Source organism: Heterocephalus glaber, unplaced genomic scaffold, assembly GCF_053883595.1.
Source record: "Heterocephalus glaber isolate CG9 unplaced genomic scaffold, H.glaber_assembly_v1.0 deba00001687, whole genome shotgun sequence".
NCBI classification, from domain to species: Eukaryota; Metazoa; Chordata; class Mammalia; order Rodentia; family Bathyergidae; genus Heterocephalus; species Heterocephalus glaber.
This window is the reverse complement of record NW_028258412.1, coordinates 2,284,956-2,298,524: the sequence shown is the minus strand read 5'-3', so window position 1 is coordinate 2,298,524 and position 13,569 is coordinate 2,284,956. Positions and strand designations below refer to the sequence as shown.

Genomic DNA, 13,569 nt, shown 5'->3' with positions numbered 1-13,569 from the left:
AGTGAGAGCAGACAGACGAAGTCAAAAGGGAATAGCACATAGACTCTCATCAGCCTCCTCAGAAGGACAAGATGGCATGCATGAAACAAGAGAACACGGGCCAGGGATTTAGCTCAGTGGCAGTGCAACTGCCTTGCAAGTGAAAGGTCCTGAGTTCGATCTCAGATAACAACAACAAAAAAAAAAGGAACAAGAGAACATAAACAATGGGGCCGGGGATTTAGCTCAGTGGTGTCACCACCTGCCTCATAAGTGCAAGGTCCTGAGTTCGATCCCCGGAACCAAAAGAAAAAAAAAGTAAGCAAATTGAATAATGATATAACTAGTGAAAAGATAGGAGAAGGGTTAAAGCTAAATTCATCTCTTCCATAGTAAAATGTCTAAAAAGAAAAAAATCACCAGGGATTTAGCTCAGTGGTTCCACGCCTGCCTTGAAAGCACAAGGTCCCGAGTTCGATCCCTGGTACCAAAAAACAAAACAATAAACAAAACAAATAAATAAAAAGAGAAAAATAGAAGTCTAAGCATATTATTTAGAAATGTGAGACAGAGCTGTGTCTACCAGAGAGAAGGATTAGGAGAAGAGGAGGGATTCTACTGTCCTTGTGTATAATACTTTTAGTATTCCTGAATTTTGCTGGTAATAAATTTGAAGAAACAAAAGGACAGAGAAGCAGAGAAATTAATAGACCTTTTTTAAATACTAAAGGTTCTAGAAGGAGGTAATCAGTGGTAGGAGGCTGAGGCAGGAGAATCACAAGTTCAAAGCCAGCCTGAGCAACTTAGGGAGACCCTGTCTCAAAAAAGACTGGGGTTGTTGTTCAGTGGTAGAGCACTCCTAGCTTTGATCCCCAGTACTGAAAGAAAAAAATTACCACCTACCATCTGCCTGGTCCCTGATCCCTGTCAGCCAGAGTTATCAGAAAAGCAGCTGCCCTCAACAGGCGGGCTATGGAGCTCTTCAGTCCTGCAAGCCCAGTAGGACTTGCCCCATTCCAAAGAGGGAGGAGTGAATATAAGAGCAGCAGCTGCTACTGTCCACTGAGCACAATGACTTAGTTACTATGCTAAACTCATTAGATCCATGATCACCCTTGAACACTCCATACCTACATGAAACTGCTTTTTAACATCACCTTAGTATTAACAAGAATACTTTGAAGTTCAGTGAAAAAACATAGGCTAAATAACTTATCTAAGGTCATATAGTTAAGGACAACAGGTGCAGCTAACACCTGAGCACTCATGTGGGCAAGGGCATGCTGTGTTCCACATGTGTGTTCATCTTGCTCTCAGAACAGCCCTCTGTGGGAACCCTTCACCTCCCATCTTCAATAACAGGAAGGAAACATGCTAAAAGCTGCTGGGCAATTTGCCAAAAGGGAAAGACCAGAGAACATTGGACTTCTAGTCTGCATCCACCTTGTTCCAAAGGAAGTGCTCCCACCACTGTACTTGATGGCCTCCCAGGACTGAGCCACAAAAAATGAAACAGTCAAGAATTCTCCAATCTGTAGGCTGTATGACAGAACCACAGTTTCTGGACATCATAAACAAAACCACTAAAGCAAGTTTGCAGGTGACCTGCTGAGATGCAGAGCAAACAGGAAGCCAAGTGGACCCCATGTCTATGGGGCACTGAAACCCACAAGACCCCCAAGCTCTCCTACAGAGTCCCCATATAGTCTCCCTACTCAGATAGGTTAAGGGGCCAGCCCAGTACACCAAAGGAAACCAGCTGCAGAAAAATGCCTTTTGAATCTCTCTAAACCACCTCCCTATTTAACTGTTCCCCTATGATAGGAAGGCAGAAGTGGAAAGATGCTCTTGGGCTGCCTCAACATGGCACAGATGATGGTCTAAATTATGAAACACATATGACTGAAAAAGTACTCTCAAATGACTGCACGGTCAAAAGACTGAGCCCACAAAACATCATTCACAGCATCAATTGCATGTTTGTGACCAAAGGCAGCAATCATACCATAATTTCATTGTCACTTGCAAAGTTGCCAAAAGAAGCCACAATTTGGGTGACAGCTGCAGCCAAGTTCTCCAAGGCAGATTCCTTGGGTCTCTTGCTCATTTTGTAATGGCAAACAGGAAATACAGAAAGGCACCCAGGACTTGGAGGCAGAAAGTAAACTTTATTTAAGTCGATGGGCCTGGCTGGGCTCATTCCTCAGAGAACCAGGCAGCTGTCTTTTGTCCACCTACAGTTTATATAGGATTTGCAAGCTGGAACTAAGTACAGAAGCAGAGCAAGCAGTTGATTGGTTACATATAAAATCATTATTACATCAATTGATTGGTCCACAGCAAGTTCAAACTCAGGGTAAGAAACATTAATTTAGAGTAAGATCAGTTAAATAAGGGAGACATATATTTGGAGTACACTCAGTTCAGGGTAGGGTCTTCCAAGGAGGAGCAGATAAGGAAGATGTGTACTTAGAGTGGGCATCAGTTCAGGACAGGAGGCATCAGTTCAGCCAAGGAGGAATTTGCTTCGGCTGAAAAATAAAACTGCTCATGGCCAACTTTTTCCTAAACTGGTGTCCCACCTGTCAGCCATGTTATCTTTCTGTCCCAGCAACAGCAGGTTGCAGTGGCACTGGCAGACAGAGAGGAAGAGTTAGAGACCCTCATGCCAGTCATCACCACCAGTACCAAGCCTCCATGAGGCACCTGATGGCCTAAGACTAGGGCTGTATCCAAAATGCATCATATAGAGTACATTACATTTCAGGATGGGTTCAAGCCCTGAGCAGATAGGGAGTCTTGGAGGTAGATATCAAGGTATGTCCTTGGCAGCAGTAGTAGGTTAGATAGGGAGTTATATTCTTGGCAGTACTAATAGGTTACATAGGGAGTTATGTTCTTGGCAGCAAGAGCAAGAAAATATGTGGTTACAATAATCATTCATTACAGACTATAGAACTTTGGAGTTATTAACTCCAATTTCAGATTAACCCATACCACACTTTCCCTTTTCGATTTGAGTCAGGCACAGAAAGTTCACCAGGCAGGGGCCATGTGTGCAAAAGAACACTTGTCATTTTGCAGGTTCTGAGAAAGAATATAAGTAGTAGCTCCCTGTGAGGGAAAAGTCAGGTTTATAAGGAAAATGGCCCTTTATGGAGACTGAAAGTGCTCAGCTAAAAGAACAGGAGGACTAAACACAAATGAAGTTCCACTGTCCTTCACCTTTTCCACAGTCACAGAGGACTGTAAGAAGCTCGTTTCAAAAATTATTTCCAGTGGATCACCCCCTGGACCTCCAAAGAGCCGGGCCACATGGGCTGCCAGCAGCACCGCCTCCCAGGTCTCTGGCTGCCTGGCCACGCCAGTACATGGATCCATACTGCAGAAGTGCAACAGGCCATAAAGGCCTTTTTTCTGAGCTCCAGAAGATAGAGCAGAAGTGAACAACAGAGAGAGGGTCTCTCTGAGGCTCCTTGATGAAAATTGAAGCCCACTGGGAAAGTGACAAAAATCTCTGCAATAAAGGCACAACAGACCACCATAGTTGGTAAGTTAGAGGGATCATCACCTCACATCAGAACCTGGACTAACTTTGAGGGAAGGGCAGCTGGAACCTGCAGTAGCACCTTGTAGAGTTCAAACCAGCAGGAGGTCAGGGAGCTCAACTTGGGCCTTGCAGCCAGAAATCAGCCTGAATCTTAGTAGACTGCAGCCGGCTTGCTGAGACTAATTGACTTACATCTGCACACTGTTGCCAACATTGTCTATTGTGACAGCAGAGACATACCCTGAAGGAGGCCGTTTATTTTTATTTTTATTTTTTCAAAGTTATTTTTTCTCATATTTTGATTTTTTTTCAAATTTACTTTTTCTCTTTTTTCTTTTTCTGTTTTCCTTTTCTCTCTCCCTCCCTCCCACCTTGTTCTTCATCTCTCTCCTTTTTTGTTCCTGTCCCCTAATTCAGATTTCTTTTTTCTTTCTCTTTCTTGCCTTCTCTCTTTTTCCTTCTCTCAATTGTCATTAGCTTTATATGAAAGTGAATACAGTTTCTAGCTTCTCTATTGCTGTTAGTCTGTTCTGTTCTTGTCTTCGTTCTTCATTGGCTTTTCCTCAACATTTTCCCAAAATTAAACATTTTCCAAAAGTTTGTGTGATCTTCCTGTGTTCTCTGGCTTCACTTCTAACCTTTCCCTATCCTACTACCTATTTATCCCTCCCTCCTCAATTCCTTCTAAGTCCTCATTATGAAAGGTAAAGTTGCTATATTGAAGAGTTTATTCACTACAAACATATATTGGGCTGGTCCTTGATTTTGATTTAATTCACATGGTTAAAGGTGATAGATTAATAGCTACAACAAATTGTCATTTTCTAAGCTGTGCTTGATGCTATTGTTGTTGCTGATTGTATCATTTGGGCTAAGGTGTTGCGATTGATCTAATCAGTTGTCCTTCCTGGTATTCTGAAAACGAGATTGCCCAAGAGTCATTAGAGACTCAAAACCTAAAGACCAGCTATATCTGGAAGACACCTCTGAGAAGCAATCATTCCATAAAGATTCTAAATACAAGCAACAAAGATACTTACAATAAGCAATATTGAAATATCAACCTATGAATTAAACCAAAAACAGCACCAAAAACAAAAATAGAAATGAGAAGACACCTAAGCAAGGAACAAACCCTGACTTCCAGCTCACCAAAGGCAAATTCTGGGGGAAACAAGGTGGAAAAATCTGATAATCAACCACCTGGACACCCTGAACTGATAACACAGGAAGTACCAAAACAGATGAATGAGGCTCTAGAAAAATTCAAAACAGAAATAATTTCCCAAATAACTACAGAGATGGTGAGCAGAATGAAAGACATGATTAGAGACTCTATAACAGAAAGAGATAAAAAAAATAGATGAGTTCAGGATCATGATGAAAGCCATGAATGCCCAACATAGGAAAGAAATGGAAACCATGAATGCCCAACATAGGAAAGAAATGGAAACCATGAATGCCCAACATAGGAAAGAAATGGAATCCATACAATAGCTTCAAACAGATATCCAGGAGATTAAAACCTCCATTGAAAGTTTTTGCAGCAGAATGAGCCAATGTGAAGATAGAATATCAGATATAGAAGACAGAATTGTGGTTAGCGACCATGAAAACAGAGCTCTCTTAAAAATAGTAAGGGACCATGAGAAATTAATCCAGCAGCTTCTAGATGATGCAAAGAAGAATAACACAAGACTGATTGGAGTCAATAAACAGGAGAGTGCAAATGACATTTTAAAAATCTGTTTACAGAAGTAATGGCAGAGAACTTCTCAAGCAGGAGAAAAGAATTTGACATAGAGATAAGTGAGACACATAGGACTCCAACTAGACATGATCAAAAAAATCTACACTTAGACATATAATAATCAAGATCCCAGAAACCCAACAGAAAAACAAAATATAACAAGCAGTTTGAGAAAAGAAACAAATCACATACTAAGGAAAGCCCATCAGAATCACATCAGACTTTTCAACACAAACCCTCAAGTCAAGGAGAGTGGGGTATTTCAAGCACTAAAAGAAAACAACCTCCGACCTAGATTGATGCCTCCTGCAAAACAATCTTTCAAAATTGATGGGAAAATAAAATACTTTCACTGCAAAGAACACCTGAGAAAATTCATGAATACCAAACCAGCACTCCACACAAGTCTAAACAATATCCTAGAAAAAGACAATGAAGGTCACAACTCCATGAGGCTCAACAGAGCAAAGCCATCAGCAGGACAAGAAATTAAAGGGGGGGGGAATAAAAGCTAACAACAGGAAAATAACATGACAAGGATAAGTCAATACATATCAGTTATAACCATCAATGGTAATGGTCTCAATTCACCAATCAAAAGAAATAGACTGGCAGAATGGATTAAGAAGCAAAATCCAACAATATGCTGTATACAAGAAAGAAATGCACCTAATTCAAAAAGATATTCATAGACTGAAAGTAAAAGAATGGAAAAGAGTTCTCCATGCAACAGAAACTTTGAAAAAAGCAGAGGTGGCTATCTTATTTGCAGATAAAGTAGATTTCAAACCAAAACTAATTAAAAGAGACAAAGATGGTCACTACATCCTTGTGAAAGGAACAATTCAAGAGGAAGAGATGACAATCATAAATATATATGCCCCCAAAACGAATGCCTCCAACTATACAAAATAAATATTAATGGACATGAAAAAACAAATAAGCACTAATACATTTGTACTGGGGAACCTCAATTACCCCACTGTTACAAATAGATCATCTAGACAAAATCAGCAACGAAATACTGGAACTGAACAAAGCTTTTGAACAAATGGACTTAATAGATGTCTACAGAGTGTTCCATCCCACAAAATCAGAATATGCATTCTTTTTGGCTGTACATGGGTCATTCTCCGAAATAGACCACATGATACCTCATAGAATATGTTTAAGTAAGTGCAAAGGAATTGAAGATATCCCTGTATATTATCAGACCATAGTGTGATAAAATCGGAGATCAATAGTAAAAGAAATTGCAAGCATTTCTTAAACACATGGAAATTGAACAACACACTTCTGAATAACCAAAGTGTCACAGAGAAAGTTAAAGAAGATATTCAGACAGTTCCTACAGTTAAATGATAATGCCAATACAACATATCGGAATCTATGGGACACAATGAAAGCAGTCTTATGAGGGAAATTCATAGCAGTGAATAGTCATATTAGGAAAATAGAGTGAGCCCAACTAAATAAGCTGATGGTGAACCTGAAGCTTCTAGAAAAAGAAGAGCAGAACAAACCCAAATCTCATACAAGGGAGGAAATTATAAAGATCAGAGCAAAAATCAATGCAAGCAAGACTAAGAGAACAATACAAAAAATCAATGAAGCAATGAGTTGGTTCTTTGAAAGAATAAACAAAATTGACAAACCCTTAGCCAACCTTATCAAAAAAGGAAAGAAAAGGCCCAAATCCATGCAATTAGGAATGAAAGGGATGAAATTACAGCAGACCCAGCAGAAATCCAGAGGATCATCAATACCTACTTTGAGAACCTATATGCCAATAAGATGGAAAACACAGAAGAAATGGACAGATTTCTACATACATATGAATTAGGAAAGTTCAATGAAGAAGATCTAAAAATTCTGAACAGCCCAATATCAATCAATGAAATTGAAAAAGTAATTAAAAACTTACCAACAAAGAAAAGCCTCGGTCCTGATGGCTTCATCACTGAATTCTACAAGACATTTAGAGAGGAATTACTGCCACTACTGTTTAAACTCTTCAATGAAATTGAAAGGGAAGCAATACTCCCAAATTCATTCCTGGAAGCAAGCATCACCTTGGTCCTCAAAAGAAAGACCCAACCAAGAAGGAGAACTATAGGCCAATCTCACTAATGAACATAGATGCAAAAATCCTTAATAAGATACTGGGAAATACAATGCAGAAGACCACCAAGAAGATCATACACCCTGACCAAGTGGGATTCATCCCAGGGATGCAAGGATGGTTCAACATATGCAAATCAATCAATGTAATACACTATATTAATAGAGCCAAGGACAAAAACCATATGATCATCTCAATAGATTCAGAAAAAGCATTAGACAAAATACAACACCCATTCATGATAAAAATTCTACAAAGAATTGGAATACACAGTCTCCACCTCAATCTGATAAAAGCCATCTATGAAAACCAAGAGCCAATATCATACTAAATGGTCAAAGACTGAAACCCTTCGCACTAAAATCAGGAACAAGACAAGGATGTCCACTATCACCACTCCTGTTCATTATAGTTTGGGAAATGTTAGCCATTTCATTTAAATGAGAGAAAGAAATAAAAGGAATAAAGATAGGAAATTAAGAAGTCAAATTGTCATTATTTGCAGATGACATGATACTCTATACAGAAGACCCCAAGAACTCCACCGAAAGTCTTCTAGACTTAATCACCAAATTCAGTAAAGTAGCTGGATACAAGGTCAACACACAAAAATCAATAGCTTTTCTCTACACAAACAACAGACTCACTGACAGAGAAATAGGGCAAAAAATTCCTTTCACAATAGCACCAAAAAACTGAAATACCTAGAAATCAACCTAACAAAAGAAATCAAAGACCACTTCTCTGAAAACTACAGCACTTTGAAAAGAAATTGAAGATGATATCAGAAAATAGAAAGACATCCCTTGCTCCTGGATAGGAAGAATCAACATGGTGAAAATGGCCATACTTCCAAAACTGATGTATAGATTCAATGCAATCCTAATTGATTTTTTTTTGGTACCGGGGATCAAACTCAGGTCCTTGCACTTGTGCAGCAGGCAGTGAAACCACTGAGCTAAATCCCCAGCCCTGCAATCCCAATTGAAATCCCAAAAGCATACTTCACAGAGCTTGAGAAAACAATGCAAAAATTCATTTGGAACAAGAAGCGACTTAGGATAGAAAAAGCAATTCTAGGCAACAGAGACATGGCAGGGGATATCACAATCCCCAACTTGAAACTATACAACAAAGCTACTGCGATAAAAATAACAGCATGGTATGGCAAAGAAACAGACATGTGGACCAGTGGAACAGATTAGAAGATGCAGAGACAACTCCAGACACACTCAGCCACCTCATCTTCAACAAAGGAGCCAAATACCCTCACTGCAGGAAAGACAGCCTCTTTAATAAATGGTACTGGAAATGTTGGGTTTTAACTTGCCAAAGATTAAAACTTGACCTATATCTCTCACCATGCACTAAACTAAAATCAAAATGGATTAAAGATCTAAATATTAAAACAGAAAGGCTGAACCGGCTGGAACAGAGGTTAGGTAGAACTCTTGAAGACACTGATGTAGGAAAATATTTTATGAACAAAACCTCAGTTGCCCGTGAACTAGCACAAACAATCAGCAAGTGAGATCTCTTCTTCTTAAAAAGCTTCTGGGGCCGGGGATTTAGCTCAGTGGTTTCAACACCTGCTGCACAAGCGCAAGGACCCAAGTTCAATCCCCGGTACCCAAAAAAAAAAGCTGCACAGCAAGAGAAATGACCAACAGTGTGAACCCACACAGTGGGAAAAAATTTACACTAGCTGTCCCTCAGACAAAGGTCTACTATCTAGAATCTAAAGAACTTTAAAAAATCAGACCTCCCAAATTTAAAGACCCAATCCAAAAAATGGACATCTGAAATGAACACACATTTCTCAGACAAAGAAGTAGAAATAGCAAATAAACATATGAAAAAATGTTCAACATCACTGGTCACTTGAAAGATGCCAATGAAAATAATGCTGCGATTCCACCTCACTCCAGAAAGAATGGCTGCTATCATGAAATCAACCAATAACAAATGCTGGTGGGGCTGTGGGAAAAGAGGAACACTGCCTCACTGCTGGTGGGAGTGTCCTGGTGCAACCACTGTGGAAATCAGTATGGAGATACCTCAAAGAACTAGGACTGAAGTCCCATTTGACCCAGCTATTCTCTACTGGGTATCTTCCCCAAATAATTAAAAGAATCATACCACAGTGATATATGTGCACCCATGTTCATAACAGCACAATTTGTAATAGCTAAAACTTGGAAGCAGCCCAGTTGCCCATCAGCTGGAGACTGGATAAAGAAAATGTGGTTTTTTAAAAAATGGAGTACTACTCAGCCATAAAAAATGAGAAATTAGAGACATTTATGGCTAAATGGATGCACATTGAGGCCACACTCTTTTTTTTTCTTTAGTTCTTTTATTGGTATGTTTTAGGTATACAGTTAGCTTACATTTATCATTGGGTGTTTGTACCTGTACATGATATGTCTTGGTTCTTATTTTTTTCTCCATTACCTGTGCACCCTTTACCCCCTCCGCCCTTCCCTATTTACATAGATTTCATTTCCATTTTTTTTTTCTTTTCTCATAGTTTTTCCTTTCCCTCTTTTCCTTTCGCCTTCCCCACCCTTCACTCCTTCATCTTTGGACCTTTTTTCCTATTTCAAATTATCAGTTATTCATTTTAATCATTTTAACCCTTGTTTACAATATCAGTTTCTCACACTCAAGAAACTATTCAGTATTTACACATGTGTGTCCTATTTATTTCACATAAGTAAACCCTGAGCCAACCTTATCGAAAAGAGTAAAGAAGGCTGAGTGGGAAGCACTGATGTTGTGGAGAGCCAACTTGAGCACAGTGCCCTGCCACAGAGTTGGCCCATGCCCACACCACCATAATGGCTGGCAGGTGAATCAGGCCATCCTCTCAGAGGAGAATCGAGCTGTGGTCATTCAGTTGAGACATGACTAGGACCCTACCTGCACGAAGATGGAGGACATTCTGTGCAGCATAGCCAAAAAGGTTAAAAATTTTGCAATTATTAATCTTGTGGATATTACTGAAGTACTTGACTTCAAGAAAATGTATGAGTTATATGATCCATGTACTGTCATGTTTTTCTTCAGGAACAAGCACATCGTGATTGACTTGGGCACTGGCAACAACAAGATTAATTGGGCCATGGAAGATAAGCAAGAAATGGTTGAAATAATAGAGACCGTGTGACATGGTGCCTGGGAAGGAAGGAACCTGGTGTCTCCCAAGGACTATTCCACAAAATACAAATACTGAGGTCCTGTTAGGATTTGGTGCTCTCTCAAATACTAAGGTGCTGTCACCAGAGTCTGTGCAGATAAATTCTGTGGAGCCATTTTCATGTGGAAATAATTTCAACTGTGTAAAGCCTTTGGAAAATTATATGGATCTCAGGGGCTGGAGGGTCCTGGGGTAAGGGTTGTATGCCTTAACTGATTGAAGCAAATAAACACATGGTGAAGGAACAAAAATAAAAGGAAAAAAAAGGCTCAAATCCATGCAATTAGGAACGAAAAAGCTGAGGTCACAATAGATCCAACAGAAATCCATAGGATCATCAATACCTACTTTGAGAACCCATACTCTAATAAAATGGAAAACACAGAAGTAGACAGATTCCTAGGTACATATGAATTAGCAAAGTTGAACAAAGAAGATATAAAAATTCTAAACATCCCAATTACAGTGAGTGAAATTGAAAATGTAATTAAAAATTTACCAGCAAAGAAAAGCCCAGGTTCTGATGGCTTCACTGCTGAATTCTACAAGACATTTAGAGAACTATTGCCACTACTCTTTAAACTCTTCAATAAAATTGAAAAGAAAGCAATACTTTGAAATTCATTCCTGGAAGCAAGTGTTGCTTTGATTCCAAAAACAGAGAAATACCCAACCCAAAAAGAGAACTGCAGGCCAATCTACCCAATGAACATAGATGCAAAAATCCTAAATAAGATACTGGCAAACAGAATACAGAGTGTCATCAAGAAGATCATACCACTAACTAAGTAAGATTTATCCCAGGGATGCAAGGATGGTTCAACATACATAAATCAATAAATGTAATACACTATATTAACAGAACCAAGGACAAAACCATATGATCATCTCAATAGATGCAGAAAAAGCATTCGACAAAATCCAACACCTGTTCATGATAAAAAAAAAAAAAACCCTACAGAAAATTGGAATAGATGGTCTTTATCTGAACCTGATAAAGACTATGTATGAAAAACCAATAGCCAACATCATACTAAATGGTCAAAAACTGAAAACTTTCACGCTAAAATCAGGAACAAGACAAGGATTCCACTATCACCACTCCTGTACAATAGAGTTCTGGAAACATTAGCCATGGCAATTAGACAAGGGAAAAATAAGAGAAATAAAGATAGGAAAGGAAAAAGTTGAAATGTCATTATTTGTTGACAATATGATACTCTACATAGAATACCCAAAACATCTCTGCCAAAAGACTTCTAGACTTTATTGACAGATTCAGTAGAGTAGCTTGATACAGGGTCAACACTCAAAAACAATAGCCTTCTTGTACACAAATAACAGACTCACTGAGAGAAAAATTAGGGAAACAATTCCTTTCACAATAGCACCCAAAAAATGAAATATCTAAGAATCAATCTAGTGAAGGAAGCAAAGGACCTCTACATTGAATACTACAGCACTGTGAAAAGAAGAGATCAAAGAGGATATCAGAAAATGGAAAGATGACCCTTGCTCCTGGGTAGGAAGAACCAATATGGTGAAAATGACCATACTTCTAAAACTGCTATATAGACTCAATGCAATCCCAATTGAAATCACAACAGTATATTTCACAGAATTACAGAAAACAATCCAAAAATTAATTTGGAACCAGAAGAGAACTCAAAGTAATTCTAGGCAACAGAGACGTGACAGGGGGAATTATAATCCCCCACCCGAAACTATACTATAAAGCCACTGTGATAAAAACAGCAAGGTACTGGCAAACAAACAGATCCAAGGATCAGTGGAATAGATTAGAAAATGCAGAAACAACTCCAGACATACTCAGCCACCTCATCTTTGACAAAGGAGCCAACCATCCTCACTGGAGGAAAGATAGCTTCTTTAATAAATGGTGTTGGAAAAACTGGATTTCAACCTGCCAAAGATTAAAACCAGACCCCTATCTTTCACCATGCACTAAACTAAAATCAAAGTGGATTAAAGATCTAAATATGAAAACAGAAACACTAAACTTTCTGGAAGAAAAATTAGTTAGAACTCTCAAAGACATTACCACAGGAAAAGACTTTATGAACAAAACCTCAGTAGCATGGGAACTAACACAAAGAATCAACAACTGGGATCTCATCTTATTAAAAAGCTTCTGCACTGCAAGAGAAACCACCAACAGAGCTAAGAGACAACCTACAATCTGCGAAAAAATTTTAGCAGCTGTTCCTCAGACAAAGGACTACCATCAAGAATCTATAAAGAACTCAAAAAAAATCAGATCCCCCCCAAATTCAAAGACCCAATTCAAAAATGGGCATCTGAAATGAACAGACATTTCTCAAAGAAGTAAAAGCAACAAATAAACATATGAAAAAATGTTCACCATCACTGGTCATTTGAGAGATGCAGATGAAAAGAACACTGGGATTCCACCTCACTCCAGAAAGAATGGCTGTTTTCAAGAAATCAACCAATAACAAATGCTGGCGGGGTTGTGGGGAGAAAGAAGCCCTTCTCCATTGTTTGTGGGAGTGCAGTGATGCAACCACTGTTGAAATCAGTATGGAGATACCTCAAAGAACTAGGACTAGAGGTCCCATTTGACCCAGTTATTTCCCTGCTGGGTATCTTCCCCAAAGAATTAAAAGAATCCTACTACAGTGATATATGTGCATGCAAGTTCGTAGCAGCACAGTTTGTAATAGCTAAAACTTGGAAACAGCCCAAATGCCCATCAACTGGAGACTGGATTAAGAAAATGCATTTTTTTATAAAATGGAGTTCTACTCAGCCATCAAAAATGAGAAATTAGAGACATTTATTGCTACATGGATGTACATTGAGGCCATACTCTTAAGTGAAATAAATAGGACACACGTGTAAATACCGAATAGTTTCTCAAGTGTGAGAAACTGAAAGTGTAAATAAGGACTAAAAGCTATAATAGATAATGTGAAATAGGAAGAAAA

General features: G+C 38.9%; 1 pseudogene across 1 annotated transcript in view; it reads left to right on the top strand.

The window, feature by feature from the left end:
* LOC147821937 (thioredoxin-like protein 4A pseudogene) overlaps positions 1-13,569 on the top strand; it is a 30,211-nt pseudogene extending 16,642 nt beyond the window's left edge. Inside the window, exon 1 of the transcript XR_015446175.1 lies at positions 1-13,569. This exon is cut by the window's left edge and continues 16,642 nt beyond it. The product of XR_015446175.1 is annotated as a thioredoxin-like protein 4A pseudogene (transcript).